The sequence below is a fragment of the Cynoglossus semilaevis genome, chromosome 1 (assembly GCF_000523025.1).
Source record: "Cynoglossus semilaevis isolate Cse_v1.0 chromosome 1, Cse_v1.0, whole genome shotgun sequence".
In the NCBI taxonomy this organism is placed as follows: domain Eukaryota; kingdom Metazoa; phylum Chordata; class Actinopteri; order Pleuronectiformes; family Cynoglossidae; genus Cynoglossus; species Cynoglossus semilaevis.
In genome coordinates, this window is record NC_024307.1 from 25,290,339 (window position 1) to 25,304,828 (window position 14,490).

At 40.1% G+C, this 14,490-nt stretch overlaps 1 protein-coding gene across 1 annotated transcript in view; it reads left to right on the top strand.

The window, feature by feature from the left end:
- rgs12a (regulator of G protein signaling 12a) overlaps positions 1–14,490 on the top strand; it is a 39,680-nt gene that overhangs the window by 8,268 nt on the left and 16,922 nt on the right.

Here is a 14,490-nt window from a genome sequence, read left to right on the forward strand (position 1 = left end):
TTTCACCTAAACATCCTCCAGTTTCTGTTTGCATGTTCCGTAAATGTGTCTGGTCTAGACATAAACTAATTTACTAATTGTTCTAATGTCTGGACAGCAAACCTAAAAGATATGACTCTGCTCAGAGTTAAATGTCCAGAGAGTGTGATGCGTCTGGATGCTGTTGTTGCTGCTCTCTTTTTACACAGACATTTTTACGTGACAAAATATCACTAATGTGTTGGTGAGCAGCATGCTCTCACAATGGTCGAATTGTGTGAAGTTTTTCTTTTTTTAACACCTTTGAGTTTGTTTTGTTGCATAGTCAAAAACGCAAACCTTTTGGTGGTAATATCTGTATTGTGTGTATAACCATCCCCTGATGTATGACTTGACGAAGTATAAATGGCTTAACTGCTAAGGAAGGCAGGGGTTGTTTGACATGAGGAGAGGGAGTCCAGAAAATGACTGTACATTCACATACAATAGAAAAAAGACTTTAGATAATGCTACAAATACAAAATAAAAATAGAAAAAAGTTTGAGGAAAAAGAACAATAAAAAGCAGAGGGAAAAACACTTCATGGCTCCTCTACAGATAATTCTGCATCGATTGGCAATTAAATATGTGCAATTATTATTAAGCTCAATGTACTTCCAGATATTATTTAAACAACATCGAATAAAATGTTAACATGTTATATCCATGCACATGTCCAAGTGCAATCATATAATAACCCATGTGACCTGTGTAATAGACGTAAATTACCATTTAATAGAGGAAGAGTGTAATTTTTATATACTTACTATTTTCTGACTACCTTGTAAAACACACATTTTTATGTTTATGTCCAGGTTCTTTAATAATTTCACTCTCTGTTTCCTAAACTTGGGTTCTCAGGTTTTTCCTGCGGGACAGAAACCAAAAAAAAAACTTTTCTCATGATGCATTTGACTTCGTCTCATGGAGAAACAGGTTAAACACGTGCAGTTTGGGGTTATGGTAGACCGATACATTCTGAATAAAAAAACAATAGGGAACGCTTCGTCTGGTACATGCAACTGAATCCTCACCTAGCATTTGGCCCTGGGGCTCTGATTTCAAGTTTCACTCTGACTCTGTCAGAGTTCAGCCATGACAAAGCAAAACTGTTTCAAAGTATCTCCCCTGGGAATCCCACCACCACAGTGTATGTCTAAAGAAGTTTTATCTGTGAAACGTGACATAGAACCAGGTGGGTTCTTCATAGAGCATTTACCTTGACTCTCAGTCCTGGGAACTTTTTTCCACTATATTCAGAGCTGATCTTATAAGACTCTCTATTTATAGCTATTCAGTTATGGTAAGAACAAGTTCAGCTTTTTATACATTTATTTGTGTAAGGATTCTTCTGAAGGACTATTCTCAGGGTAGGAAAGAACAAAATCCATGATAAGCTCGGAGTCTTTCAGCATCTGGACTTCCAAGGACACCATGAGACTCTCTTCCAGTTCATCGTCAGTGCTTGTTACTGACCTTTTGTGGATAACCCTTGTGTGCGGCCTTGCTGCATGTTGCAGATGAACACAGAACAATTTTGGACACTGTGCTCGGCGGTGTGCGTCACAGTGGCCAGTAAAGGAATCAGCAAATGCTTGTTATTTTTCTTCCCATTACAAAGGCTCCAACACGTAGCTTTACATCCCACGCACCGTCAGAATAGTGTGCAAATCATCTTTTGCCTTTGGACACAATTTTATTTGTGAGCGCTTCCGTCTCAGCAGAGACTTTGTTTATGTGTTCATTATTTTCAGACTACATCTTTTGATGACGTGTCTGAGTGAACACTGATCTTCTGCCGCCAGATCCTCTTATGTTTGGGCATGCTGTAGAATGTGCAGCCTTGTAGCAACCTGTCTTATTTCTAAAGAGCGCACGACTGAAAATGCCCCCACATCCCACAGTTCCACTCCAACGCTTGTACGCCAATTTCCTCTTCATCACAGATGATTTTTTTTCTATCTTGGAACAGATGCTTTGCAACCTAACAGAGAAGATGAGACCATTAGCATCTCGCTGTGTTTGTTTTCACACTTGCTCAGTCTTCTGTTATGCTGCTGCCTATGAAAACATCTGTGTATGTGACATAGTCAGTGCACACCTCTTTATACAGTATGGCAAAAAAGGACCGGGTGGAATGCAGTTAAAAAACAAAGACGTTTTTTACTCCATGAGTTTAAAGTTTCATTATTTAGGTGTGAAGATATTAGCAGCTCCTGTTTGCATGCCTGTGGGTAATAGATCTGTCCTGTGGGCGTTTCAAAAACCATGAGAAGGCATGAAGAGACATAGACTGGGAGGGAGGTAAACAGAGAGGAGGAATTCACAGCAAGGAGAAGGAGGAGGGTACGAGAGGGAGGGTGAGAGGAACCGGCAACAGGGGAAGCGAGAGGGAGCTTTTGAACTCTCAGTAGCTGTCAGGATTGCTGGGTCTCCTGCATGATTTCTCCTCCCCCGTTGAAATCTGCCTCTCCGTGCTGCAAACTCTCGAACACACACGCCGCAGAGCTCCAGCGGATGGACCCCTTTATACCCACCAGGCGTGTTGAGCAGTGCTGAAGACTAAAAGCACTCACACGGCGCCCTACATGGAGCAAACTTTAACGCTCAACTCAGTAAGTGTACATTCAAGTCTTCATTACTTTGTCTGTCTTCACTTCTTTGTCCGACCATGTCATCTTCATCTACCAAACCAGCTGTATTTCCCCTGCCACTGGAAGTGGCAGCCCTTCTTTGGGCTCTCTGTAGCTCCCGCTGTAGCCTTTGAGCAGCATACAGTGGTTAGTTTGTGTGGTCTGTCGGAGGAATGTTTTGAGCAGTGCCAGCTGAATTCTCATGTGCTGTATGGTACACACAGCGCAGCTCTACGCAGTGATGTGTGTTCCAGCATCAATATCAGACAGCTCGCTGACTATAAATCAGACTCTGTACTATAAGGGGTTTGTGTAGCAAAAAGTGATTATTCTTGTGAACTTTTGCTCAGCTTTTTGAATGAAGCACACTCTGTTACGATCGCCTACAGAGACAAGCTCTGAGAGACAAGGTTATTGCTGAGTGAATCTCTAGTGTGTTTGACGTGCTGGTATCATTGAAGGAGTTAGGTCTGAACTTGATTTGCCAGCCCGAGGCTCTACCCTGCCCAGTTGGTTTGTGCAGACATGTCCGTGCTGTGATTCACTAGTACTGTTATTCACTTATCTTCTCTACATCCCTTGTTATGTTACATGACAACTTCACAGCAATCCTTAGTCACGGCCTGAAACACGCTACAATTTTGCAACAAATTGATGTTTCTTAACATTGCTGTAATTACCCAAAGAGAAATTTGACAGAAGACACTAGAATAAAAAGGTGTTGTTGGGAATAATTTTAAAAGGCAGAAAACCATAACACACCATAACCAACATTGCATAGCCTGCTTTGGAGTGTGGGTGGACAGTTGCACTCACGAAATGTATCCTGAGGCTAGCATTATAGGATGCAAAGACTCTGGAGACTGACGTTTTCTAAATGTCTCCACTATGATACTTTTTCTTCATCCACTCCTCCTCCTACCAGACACTTTTTTTATTGCACATTCTCTTTCTCCAAATCCACCAAGTGGAAAAGCACTGCATTACTGCACCGAAACTAAGAACTTGAATGGAAGTTATTTAACTGTCCAGCTGTTGTTCCCTGGATAAATATGCAACAGCCAATAACCCGATGACCAGATGTTGCTGTGGTTGCTGAGTTTGCTGTTTGACCGAGCAGTAACTACGGAAAATACCCTGCGCCTTCCCCAATCTCTGGAAGGAAATGAGCTGCAGCTTATTGCCATTGTCACACCAGTGCTATGACATCATCTATCGACTTTCGGAATTATCGTGTTCAGTGGCACAGCTCTTGGTCATCTGCTGCAGTCAACCCTGGCTTTTTAAACCAGGTCTAACTAAGTACATAGCTTTGAAAAATGAACCATTCCACACTGTGTCTGTTAATCGTTCTATTAATACATTTCTCTGCCTCAATGAAAGAAATCCCACTGCCAAAGGGTGTGGAGGTTACTCAACAAGGAAGGGCTTCAGTGCTGCCAAAGTCTTTTATCACCTCCCTACTTACAGTTCAGACATGTCTGGGGTACAGTGAGCTGCTTGTCAAGTTCAACTCTTTACCCCACACCTGTAGCTCCAACAACCCTGACCTGCTTTTGCTTCACGTTTGAGATGCTGAGAACGACAGCTTGTCTTTTTAACAGGACGGGACTGTCGGACGAAATCCCTGGAACACTTGAAGCTGCATTCAATCGGCATCGTTTTGGCCTTGGTTTCTCGCAATATCCTTCTGGAATCTTGGTCAAGTTCTGGTCTTTGCTCCGAAAAAGTCATAAACAGATTAGTTAGGTCAAACAAGTTTCTGCCTGTAATATTGTGAGGCTTGACACTTGAATATGTCAGCGTAAACATTGAGTCTCCTCAACTGTGACTGTAAACATCTTAATCCTGTGGTTGACAGTAAAATATGACAGTTCTGTATATAACTCTGATATACATAGACTGAGGGAAATGCCACGTGTTTAATGCTGTTTCCAGAGGCAGTAAAAGAAAGCATTGAAGACAAATGCAAATTACATCATGCAAGACTATTAAACGGTGCTAAAAGTGGTTCAGTTCTAAAGGTTCAAAGGAAATTCAAATTTGGACAAAGTGCCTGGTATAATTGACAGGTGCAGCTTAATTATTGTACAACAAAATGTTTTCAGACTGGGAGAAATATCACAAAGTTTTAGACAATTTTTCATTCGATGCTCTCTCCATGCATCCCCCTCAATAATCCATCATCGTAACCAGTATTAAGAAGCCGAGGGTGTGACAGACATCTTGGGTGTTCAGTGTCTTGCCTGGAGATGCGACAACATACAGCAGTATGTACTTCTAAGGAGGGATTACAGTTCTTGAGGTCAGTAGGACTTGGACAGGAAGTTGACAATTATTCTTTCCCCTGGCAATATATTTAGCTTTTTGTACTGCTTATCTACACCTACACCAACAGTATACAGTACTGACTATAAGTCAACATGTGAACTTATATATTTTACTACATAAGTCGCACCTGAGTACAAGTCGCAAACCCAGGCAAAGTATTAAACAAATGTGCGAATTATAGTCCGGAAAATATGGTATGTATTACACTTTTATGTAATCTTGTCTGATGGGAAAACTGCAGGGGAGACGTTGGAATAATTACAGGTGTCAGGTTTCAGGTTGGAAAATCCATTTCTGGTGTTCTTTATGGAAGACGAGGAGATCTGTAGGAGGGTGTGGTGGCATCTAATGTGGTTTAGCCCCCACCCCTTTAAAACGCTTTAGGCTCATCAGAGCAGAGCTATTTTTCCTGGGATAATATATTGATATGGGAGGGGTTCTTCACCAGTGTTTCTATTTTCCCTCTCTTTGGTTTTTCAGGGATTCAGGTCTCTTTTGTAACGAGTCCACCAGTGGCTTGTCAACATCCAACACATTAAAGACACTTAATTTTATGTCTTTTTGCATAATGGTTACACTCCATATTCCGGTGCGTGAACAGGAGTGAGTCAGATGCCATGAGTTGGGAAGGTTCAGCCAGAGTTAACCATCAGTTGAGAAAGAGAAATTGTGATGGGGTTTAAATTGCCATGTTCCTGACACTGAGAAATGGGCCAATGAAGAAAAAGGAAGAGGTAAACACGCTAGCAGTCAGCTGGCTAATGCACGAACATACACACACGTGCACTCAGCAGCAGCTTTGTAGGAATCCTAATGCCACTAAATCCAGAAAGTAGCAGGGCCATACCCATCTGCCGAGGCTCATCATCTTTGGGGGAAACAGGCAGTAAATTAGCACTGATCAGAGGGATTAGGAGATGAAACACACGGTGACGATGCCCTCTGTTTACATGCAAATCACATGTGTTGTTCAAGACATCAGAAGCACATTGTTTATTCACAGAAGGGATTACATTTGAAAGCTACCTTTATAGTTGGTGTACTCATGACTCATGACTCGGGCTGTGCACAGTCAAGTAGGCTTGTTCTTGTTTTCGTACTAAACATTTAAGGGATTACCATTGTACACATGCTTTTGGATAAAGTCTGAGTGAATGTTCATTCCTACCATGAGGTTTACCCTTAAAATGAGATTTTCATTAAAATCTGTGAGTACAAATACATATTTGCTGCTATACTTCCACCTGGGGTTGAGTCCCATCACAAGGGCATGATCCAATCAACCCTGACAGTTCTTTTGTGTGTGTCACAAGTCATCAAAAATGCATTAATACAACATGCTAGAATGGAGATGCTGAGTGAAATCGTGTTTTAGTTGTGTGAATGGCCGCTTTCCCAGCTGACGTCCTCACAACCTGAATGCATTTGTCTTTTCCTGTCAGTGCAGCCAGCTGTGATGTGCATGTTTATTTACAGAGCAAAAATAGAGTCCAGCTTCAAGTGGACCACTTGAGTCCACTTGAAACTGAATGGTTTTACCAGCTCTTTAGGATTAATCAAGATTTCTTGTAATTAATGGTCTAGTCCATTTGGCCTGGGGGCCAAATCTGGCCCCCATTATAATTATATTTTGCCTGTGAGATCATATAAAATGTATACTTGAGTTGGCCTGCCAGTGTATAGGCCCTATGTACTGCCAGGATTTGTATTATTGTGTATGCACTATGTTGTAGCACACACACATTTTATTTATTTTTTTGTTGTTGGCCTGTGAAAAAAATGAAAAAGGAACTTGAAAGTTTATTTCAATATGAAAAAAATTCTACATTACATATCTGGAGAGAAGGGAAAACATGCACAATTGCCATCAATTGTTCAATAAATATTAAGTTTGGCCCGTGACTGCGTCACAGTTTTTAATTTTGGCCCACTGTGAATTTGACACCACTGGTCTAGTCATTCAGTCAGTATAATATCAGATATTATGGAAAATTGTTTTTCATTTAGCAGATGATGTCTTTAAACAATGATCTTAACTGTTGACAGAGCAAATGAACTGGAACCTATTCAAACTGACAGTGAAAATTACAGACTTTTTATTTATTACTTATTTATTTAAAAACATGGTTGTTTTAAAGGCTAATGTAGTAGGAATGTAGGAATATTTGCATAATTGAGAATGCAGCTACTACGTATTATTGAAGCCATAAATATCTTTTTCAGGATATTTAAAAAGATATTTAAAAGACAACATCACCTTGTCTTTTCTAAGGACAATCTTAGTAATGCATTATTCTCTAACTGGAGAATGAAGCATTGCTGCCCTTGATCCTTAGACATGATGCAGATGACCATGTTTGGCCCTGCAGCATCACGAAAACAAGCTGACCTCATCAGACCCCTGCTAATGTGATGGAGCACTCGGAATATTTGAAATGACTTCTACTTAATAACCCCCCACTCTCAAATGCCTTCACTCTTTAACCCAGAAATAAGACCTGTGTCTCTCATACCTTCTTTAGATGAGACATATAAACAGATAAACAGTTTCATAATTTTACCGAATCATCCCATCACCTCTCTCCATTCCAGAGATCTTCCATCTTATCAGTAGCCACACCCTCTCTCTACCTCCCTCTAAAGGAAGTTGCCTCCATGCAAAGCTCTTCCTTGATGTTATTTTCAGTTAATTGTTTGTTGTCCACCACAGATTGCGGCTTCAGATTATTTTTCGACTCCGTCTGAGATTGTCTGGTGGTGAAAATGACATGCAATTATAATGAGGTCTTGAGACAAGCGGTGCTCTTTGTCACTGTGAAGTTTGTCCAGAGATGTTTCACAAGTTGATTAAAATTATGGAGGGCTCTGAGCACATGTGAATCTATTTTAGCCCGTGACATTAAAATCCAAGAGAATGTGTCTTTTCCCCAGAAGGCACTTCGTTCGAAAAGTTTCAACATGTTTTGCGCACCTGCACTACACACACTGCCTTCAGGGGGTGTCAAAGGGCAAACATAGACCAGACTGTTTGAAGTTCTGATTTATTTTACTACTATTTTTTGTAGTTGTTGTTGTTGTTGTGACTGTAGTTATGGGTGAGTCGATTTTGTGGCCTGTAAAAGTTCTAATTTCAGCATAACTGACTTCTTTTTTTACACTTGAAAATGTTCACGTTATTTACACTTTTATGATTTTCCCCACTGAGTATATACTGTGTAATTATCTGAACAGTGAAGCGCTTTAACCGGAGAGCAGCTTGTACCAAAAGGAAACGATGAGAAGGTCTAGAGAAGGCGCTGAAAAGCTTACGGACAAAAATATAGAATCTTCAGAGAGTTAATACTGAAAAATTGTTTTAATTTATCTGACTGTGTGTAGTTAACGTTTTCATGAGTAGGTTTTTTTTTTTGTGAGCCAATTGGTCATGATTTACACAGATTATTCAGCTGTTGTTGCATCCCAGTGTGCATAAAAATGTAGTTCTCTTTCAATTATCTGAGGCTAAGTTCAGGCCAGCTTTCCCCTTGAGGGAAACGTAGTTATCTAATTTGTCTCAGTAAGAAAGCCTCATTGTTGCACTCAGGAGAGCCTCAGCAGGGAAACTTTTGGGCATTGATTAAAATGTGGAACCCAGCATTTGCTGCACTGCCAACGGCTGAGAAAGGGGGCAACAAGAATATTTGCTAAATTGAATCCACAGTAATACTGTTGCCCTCAGTGGCTGGCAGTAGTAAAAGGCATGAAACCTAGAGTCTCCACGGTGACACAAAGAAAGAAACTATCTCCTAAAAAGGTTATGAAATGGTAACAAATTACAGGGTAGCTGGTGGTTGGTTGTGGAGCTGGTAGATACATGGAGATTGAAATCGTGATGCAGTTAATCAGAGACAGAATGAGCTCTTACAATAAAGTATTTCCATAAGACCTGAAGTGTTCTACCTTTAATTTAGGGAGATTTAATAAGCTATTACACAAACAAAAAATATAAGACTGAAACAGAGCCAGCCGGGAACACATGGAACTAATGTAGCTGCAGCTTTTCATCTACATGGACTGTATGTGAACATATATGATTTTCCTGAAGGTGTCAGAGTATATTGCACAAGTTGCGTTACTTGTAATCATCTTTTAATTTGATGATCAAAAGAAGGCAAGTGGAATTGCTGCTTTTATTGAGAACATTCGAATTCTGACTCAGGAGAACTAAAGAGGCATGGGTGGAAACCTGTTTTTGTGTTTGGGTTTGTGTTGTTCTCAGTTTTCATCCAGGTTTTGTTTGTATTAGTACTGTCAGTGTCACTTCATTAAAGGGTCAGGTCGATGTGTGATGCTCAACACAAAAACTCTTGTAAAAAAATTTGTAACTGAAAAAAGCAATTAATAATACATTTAAAAAAGTACAAACATTCAATCATTATTGACTATAAAGTCATGGGTCCAATGTGTTTGGTAGGGGGGAATTTGCCCCTGGGCCAGAAGTTAGAGTTCTCTGTTCTATTGGTATTGTGAGCAACTTCAACACAGATGTATTTGGTGTGTTATTGCTCCTTTGGTGGCCAAAAAAGTCTTGAGAAGACTCATAATCATAAGAAAAAAGGTATGGGGAGGTCTTTATGTCTACCACGCCACCATTACATAAAATAATACAAGCTGAGCTTGGAGTTTCCTCTATTGAGTCAACTACCACCATGTATTATATATCTGGCTTTTGTATTACCCTTTTCTACACAATTATATACACAGTAGAGATGTAGAATGGTGAGTGAACGAGAGAGTGGCTGACAGACAAGGATAGATGCTTAAGAATATATACAGTATATATATATATTTTATTTATTTATTTATTTATTTATTTGTTGAGTTTTTCTGCCTTTACCTCATACTTTATTTATAAGCATTTGTGGTACAGCCAAGAACATTTTAAAGCAAAAAGATTCCATTTAACTTGCTTTCTCTTCACGTGTACACACTTTGACATTGAGATGCCAACACACGTGCCCAAATGACCTCTCGTTTCCAAAGGGGAATGCCATGTAAAATTATAATCCAATTACAGTGGCGCAATTCCACAAAAAGCAGCCTTGTTAATAAACACTGTATCCCATCAATTATTTGTGGCCAGTTTAGTTCTAAAGAATGTTGCCCTCTATTCCGACTTGGAAAACCTCAGATTGAGCAGCTCACACTTCAAGAATAACAGTTTCTTGGAGAGAAAACAGTCAAGAGGGCTGAAGGTAGATCTGTAAGAAATTGAGGTAGAGAAATTCAATTTTAAATTATGAACTATTTCCTTTTTTTGTACATGAGCTGAATTGTGGTTAAAAGAAAAAGCAGAATTTGACAGAATTACCATTTTGCGGGGGCAGACAAAACAGCACTGTGTGACAGCAGATAATGAAACTCAGAGTCCTGCTCGTAGCCAACCAAAGTTTTATTTTGATATAACGAAATCCATCTGGATTCCATCTAAACTCACTGACTGAGTACTTTTGCTCTCATTCAAGCGAAGAGAGCGAGAGTTGCCCAGGACTGGAAACAAAGCGGGGGAAAGGCCAGTGTGGTTTTGACATAGAGAGTGTGTGTTTTGTGGAAAGGGTGGTGTTGGTGGAGATGGTGGTGTTGGTGGTGCTGGGGTTTCTTCATTTGATTCCTTTATGCCACTGTGGCATAAGCGCTATGTATTGTCGACTGCGTTGCCGCGGCAACAACTGCAAAGTAAGGAAATCTTTTTTTTTTCCTCCTCATTTGTACCCCAACCATCTTTCTCCTCCTCTTTCTCCTCCTCTCTCACCCCTTCAGTCATTCTTCTCACTTTTTGTCCTCTACCCTTGTCAGATTTCTTTTTTCTCCCTCCCTCTTCTTCCCCTCTCTCTGACTTGTACAGACATGGTTTTTGGAGTTTTGGGTGGGGAATGTTCAGGTATGTGTTTCCACACACACATTCACTCTGCGCGCTGCTGCTGTAGCAGTCCAGGCAACAATGAGTCTCAAAAAGAGACTATCCTTCAAGAGGACCTGGAACTTTGGCTCCGTAAGTAAACTGTGGCTTTCTAACCAGGCCTCCTTCCTCCTATGGAGCTGGGGTACTCCTTTTGTTAAGTCAGCTGTTTTTCTCATAATTTTCCCTTAGTGTTGCTCGTGTCTCTCTGCCACTGAAAACAGCTGTTTGAAGCTGGTGGTGACTCGTGCCTGCCTGTTTGTTTGCAGGGCAAAAGAATCAGTTTTGACTTGACTTTGGTGCTTTTTAAAACTGTTTGTTGAAGATTTAACAGAGCATTTCCCAGTCCCTGGGTTTTAAAGGCAGGAACGAGCTGTAACAAGTTCAATGGACAGAATGAGTCTCGTTTAAGCCTCAAAAGTTCACTTTGTCATTTTAACTTTTATGTGAACAAATGCAAACTGATTTATCCAAGGTTGTGGTGAATTTCATAAGGAAGTGCTCTGTTAACTGTGCCCAGTATGGACCATGTGATGGGCTGCTGGCTGAAAAAAAAGTCTTTGAAGATTTTGCATGAACTGAATTAGCTACATCGTATTCTGAATGTGAAATAGTGAATTATCATAAAAATTAGTTTAAATTATTCTAAAGATCTGTTGGACTTAGTAAATGCAGACTATTTATTTATATATATATATATATATATATATATATATATATATATTTTTTTATATTTCGACTTTTATCCAGGCACTGTAGCACACGAACCGTTCTGTATTTTGTGCAGTTTTGAGCCAAGTAAAACTTAAGTAATCTCAGAAAAGCGTTAGAAAACACAATAAGAAGCATATCGATGAATTGAGGTGACTGACACTAGTACGTGGTAGAGACGTGATGTCTCACTGTAGATCAAACACATAAATCTGTCGGCATGATCACCTACGTTCCTTTGGCATGCGGTGTCTTGAGATGCCAGACTGAAAGGCGAGGGTGGGTGGGGGGCTCTTCTGCAATGGTACTGTACTTCAGAGCCAGGGTCTGACTAGGAATTAATTTATGATTAGGACTGATTAAGGATATTGATTCAGCATTTGCAGCTGTTGGAGGGATATGAGTTAAACCACTTTCTTTGAACAGGGTCAAAGGAGGGTCTGTGACACGAGAGAGCCCCTCACAGTGGGCCAGCTCTTCACCAGAGGTGGTAAAACAGGAAGTCTGATGGTGTGGCTGGGTCATCACTAGTTCTTCATTGTAGGGGACTTGTGGTCAAGGAAGCAGTAACAAGTCGGAAAACACACTGTGGTGTGTGTGGTCTAACCCCTGCAGCCTCGTACACACAAACACACATCACACATTATAGTTCTCAGCCCTTCTGAGGCAACTTGTTGCTATTGTAGAATGGAATCGAATTAGAAAGCAGTGTTTTATTTATTTATTTATTTTTGTGGTAATAATATTCATGTCATGTTGCATTTCTTGGAACATTTCATTTTCGAATTTTCCTGTCATTATTTTTGGGCAAAATTACCCCATCACTTGTCAGAGAAATTGTTCAATTATACCCTTAAAATATACCCTTGTAAAAGAAAGTGAACTCAATCAGATCATTCAATACTGAATAATGTCTTAAGCCTGCTTACGCAAGTAGTGGCACTTTTGTCATGTACATAATTTTTTTTTCTGACAGAGACATGGTTTAAGGATGTGACCTCATTTGTCAGTGGCAAGTCAGTGCTCAGAGCAATTTATCATGAGTCATTCGCAAGTCAGTCTGTGACTGATTGGGCAGAAATTTCAGTTCACAAAGTTGATGATGTTTATTATGTCTATATGAAGCACAAGGGACAAAATAAATAAGTGATCTGATTATAATTTTATAGTTTCAGCTCCAGGACATCTTGTTGTTTGTTGGAAACCCGCACATGCGTCACTGTGTGTGATGTCTGTCGTGTTCTTTAAGATGAACCATAGTCGTAACAGTCTGTATATTTGGCCATAGAGGTTTCTGCCAGTTATAGATCTAAGGGTCCAGACAGATGGAGTGGGTGTTCTCCCTTTTCTTCTCTCCTTCTCTCCTGTTTCAGCTTCATGTTGGTCCTCGTCCGACCCACCCATGATTACTTCACCACCACAGAGGGACTGGTGTTTGGGTGTAGACTATATGAAGTTGGACTCTGCAGTAGCAGAGTTGTGAGGAGGCAGCAAGGGCCAATTAGTGGTTAAGTGGTCTATGTATGATAGAGCCTTTACATGTGGTCTGATCCCAAAATGGAACTAAGTGTTGAGTCAGTGCACATGACGGCAGCTGTATCGCCTGCCTTCAAATTGGGGGATGACAAACTAGTCTGGACTTGTTTTCCAAGGAGTATCGATCAAGTGCTAAATGTGGAGCTATAAACTCTTATAAATCTTATCCAGAACATGTACACAAAATGAAAACTATTAATGCTATAAAGAAATCAAAAAAAGTTAAAGAAAGTGAAGCAAATATACTGTACTGCTAATCAGCCAACAGTCAGTCGTCATGACAATATGGCTGCCAAGCTTAAAATAGCAAAGAGCTCTCTTGTGTAGTGAAGCGCATAGATTTCAGCAACAGTTTGCAAAAATGTTTACATTTTGTCATACTTTAAAACAAAACACAATCGGCTTTACAACTGTACGCTTCATCATCACATCATATAAGGCAGGGGCTCTCAAACATTTTCTCACATCCACACACTTCCTTCAAAATTCCACTTCCAAATTCCTATAAAACTTTTGTTCTTGTTTAACAATTTAAATACAATTACAATAACGTCAGATGTGTCTGCAAATTGACATGTAAACTAATTTAAAAGTGAATTATTGTGTAGCACACCACCGCACACAATCAAATTTGTCCTCTGCCTTTAATCCATGACTTTAGTGAAGTGAAAATGTCTATATGCATGTAAGCAGTGTGTGGGGATGGTGCCATGCTCAGTGCACCTCAGTGGGACCTGGAGACGTCTGACGGTGCTTTACTTCACACCTCTGCAGCAACCCCACAAGTATATCTACACTTAATGCCTAGAATTGCTAAATTAAGCAGAATAAGCTAAGCCAATCCTGCTAACCCCAACACATCACCTCATTATTTATGGCTTTTAGAGGCAGCTGTCTGTATGTTTAGGTCAGTTACTAACAAACAGGAGCCAGCATCCCTATGGTGATGGGATTTAAAAAAACAAAACGTTTTTATTGGTTTCTACTTTTAGCACCTACTGGTATAAAATTGAAAAATCAACTTTTATGCAACAAAGCACATGGTGTGTGCTGCTGCTACATTGACAGCATTATCTTCAGCCGTGCATATTTACACTTTGAAGTGGCAGCTCAGAAAACACGCTTCTGGAAATAGATGAATCCTCCAACGCACAGATCCTTAGTGTTCTTGGACCAGACCCTAAGAAGCCACCTCTCATGTCCTCCTCTGCATTTTATCATATTTACCATAGTTCCACCATTGTGGCATTACAGGTTTGTTATTAGGTTAATCTAACACGATGTACAGCAAATTATTTCTAGTTAAACGTTAAGTGAATGGTA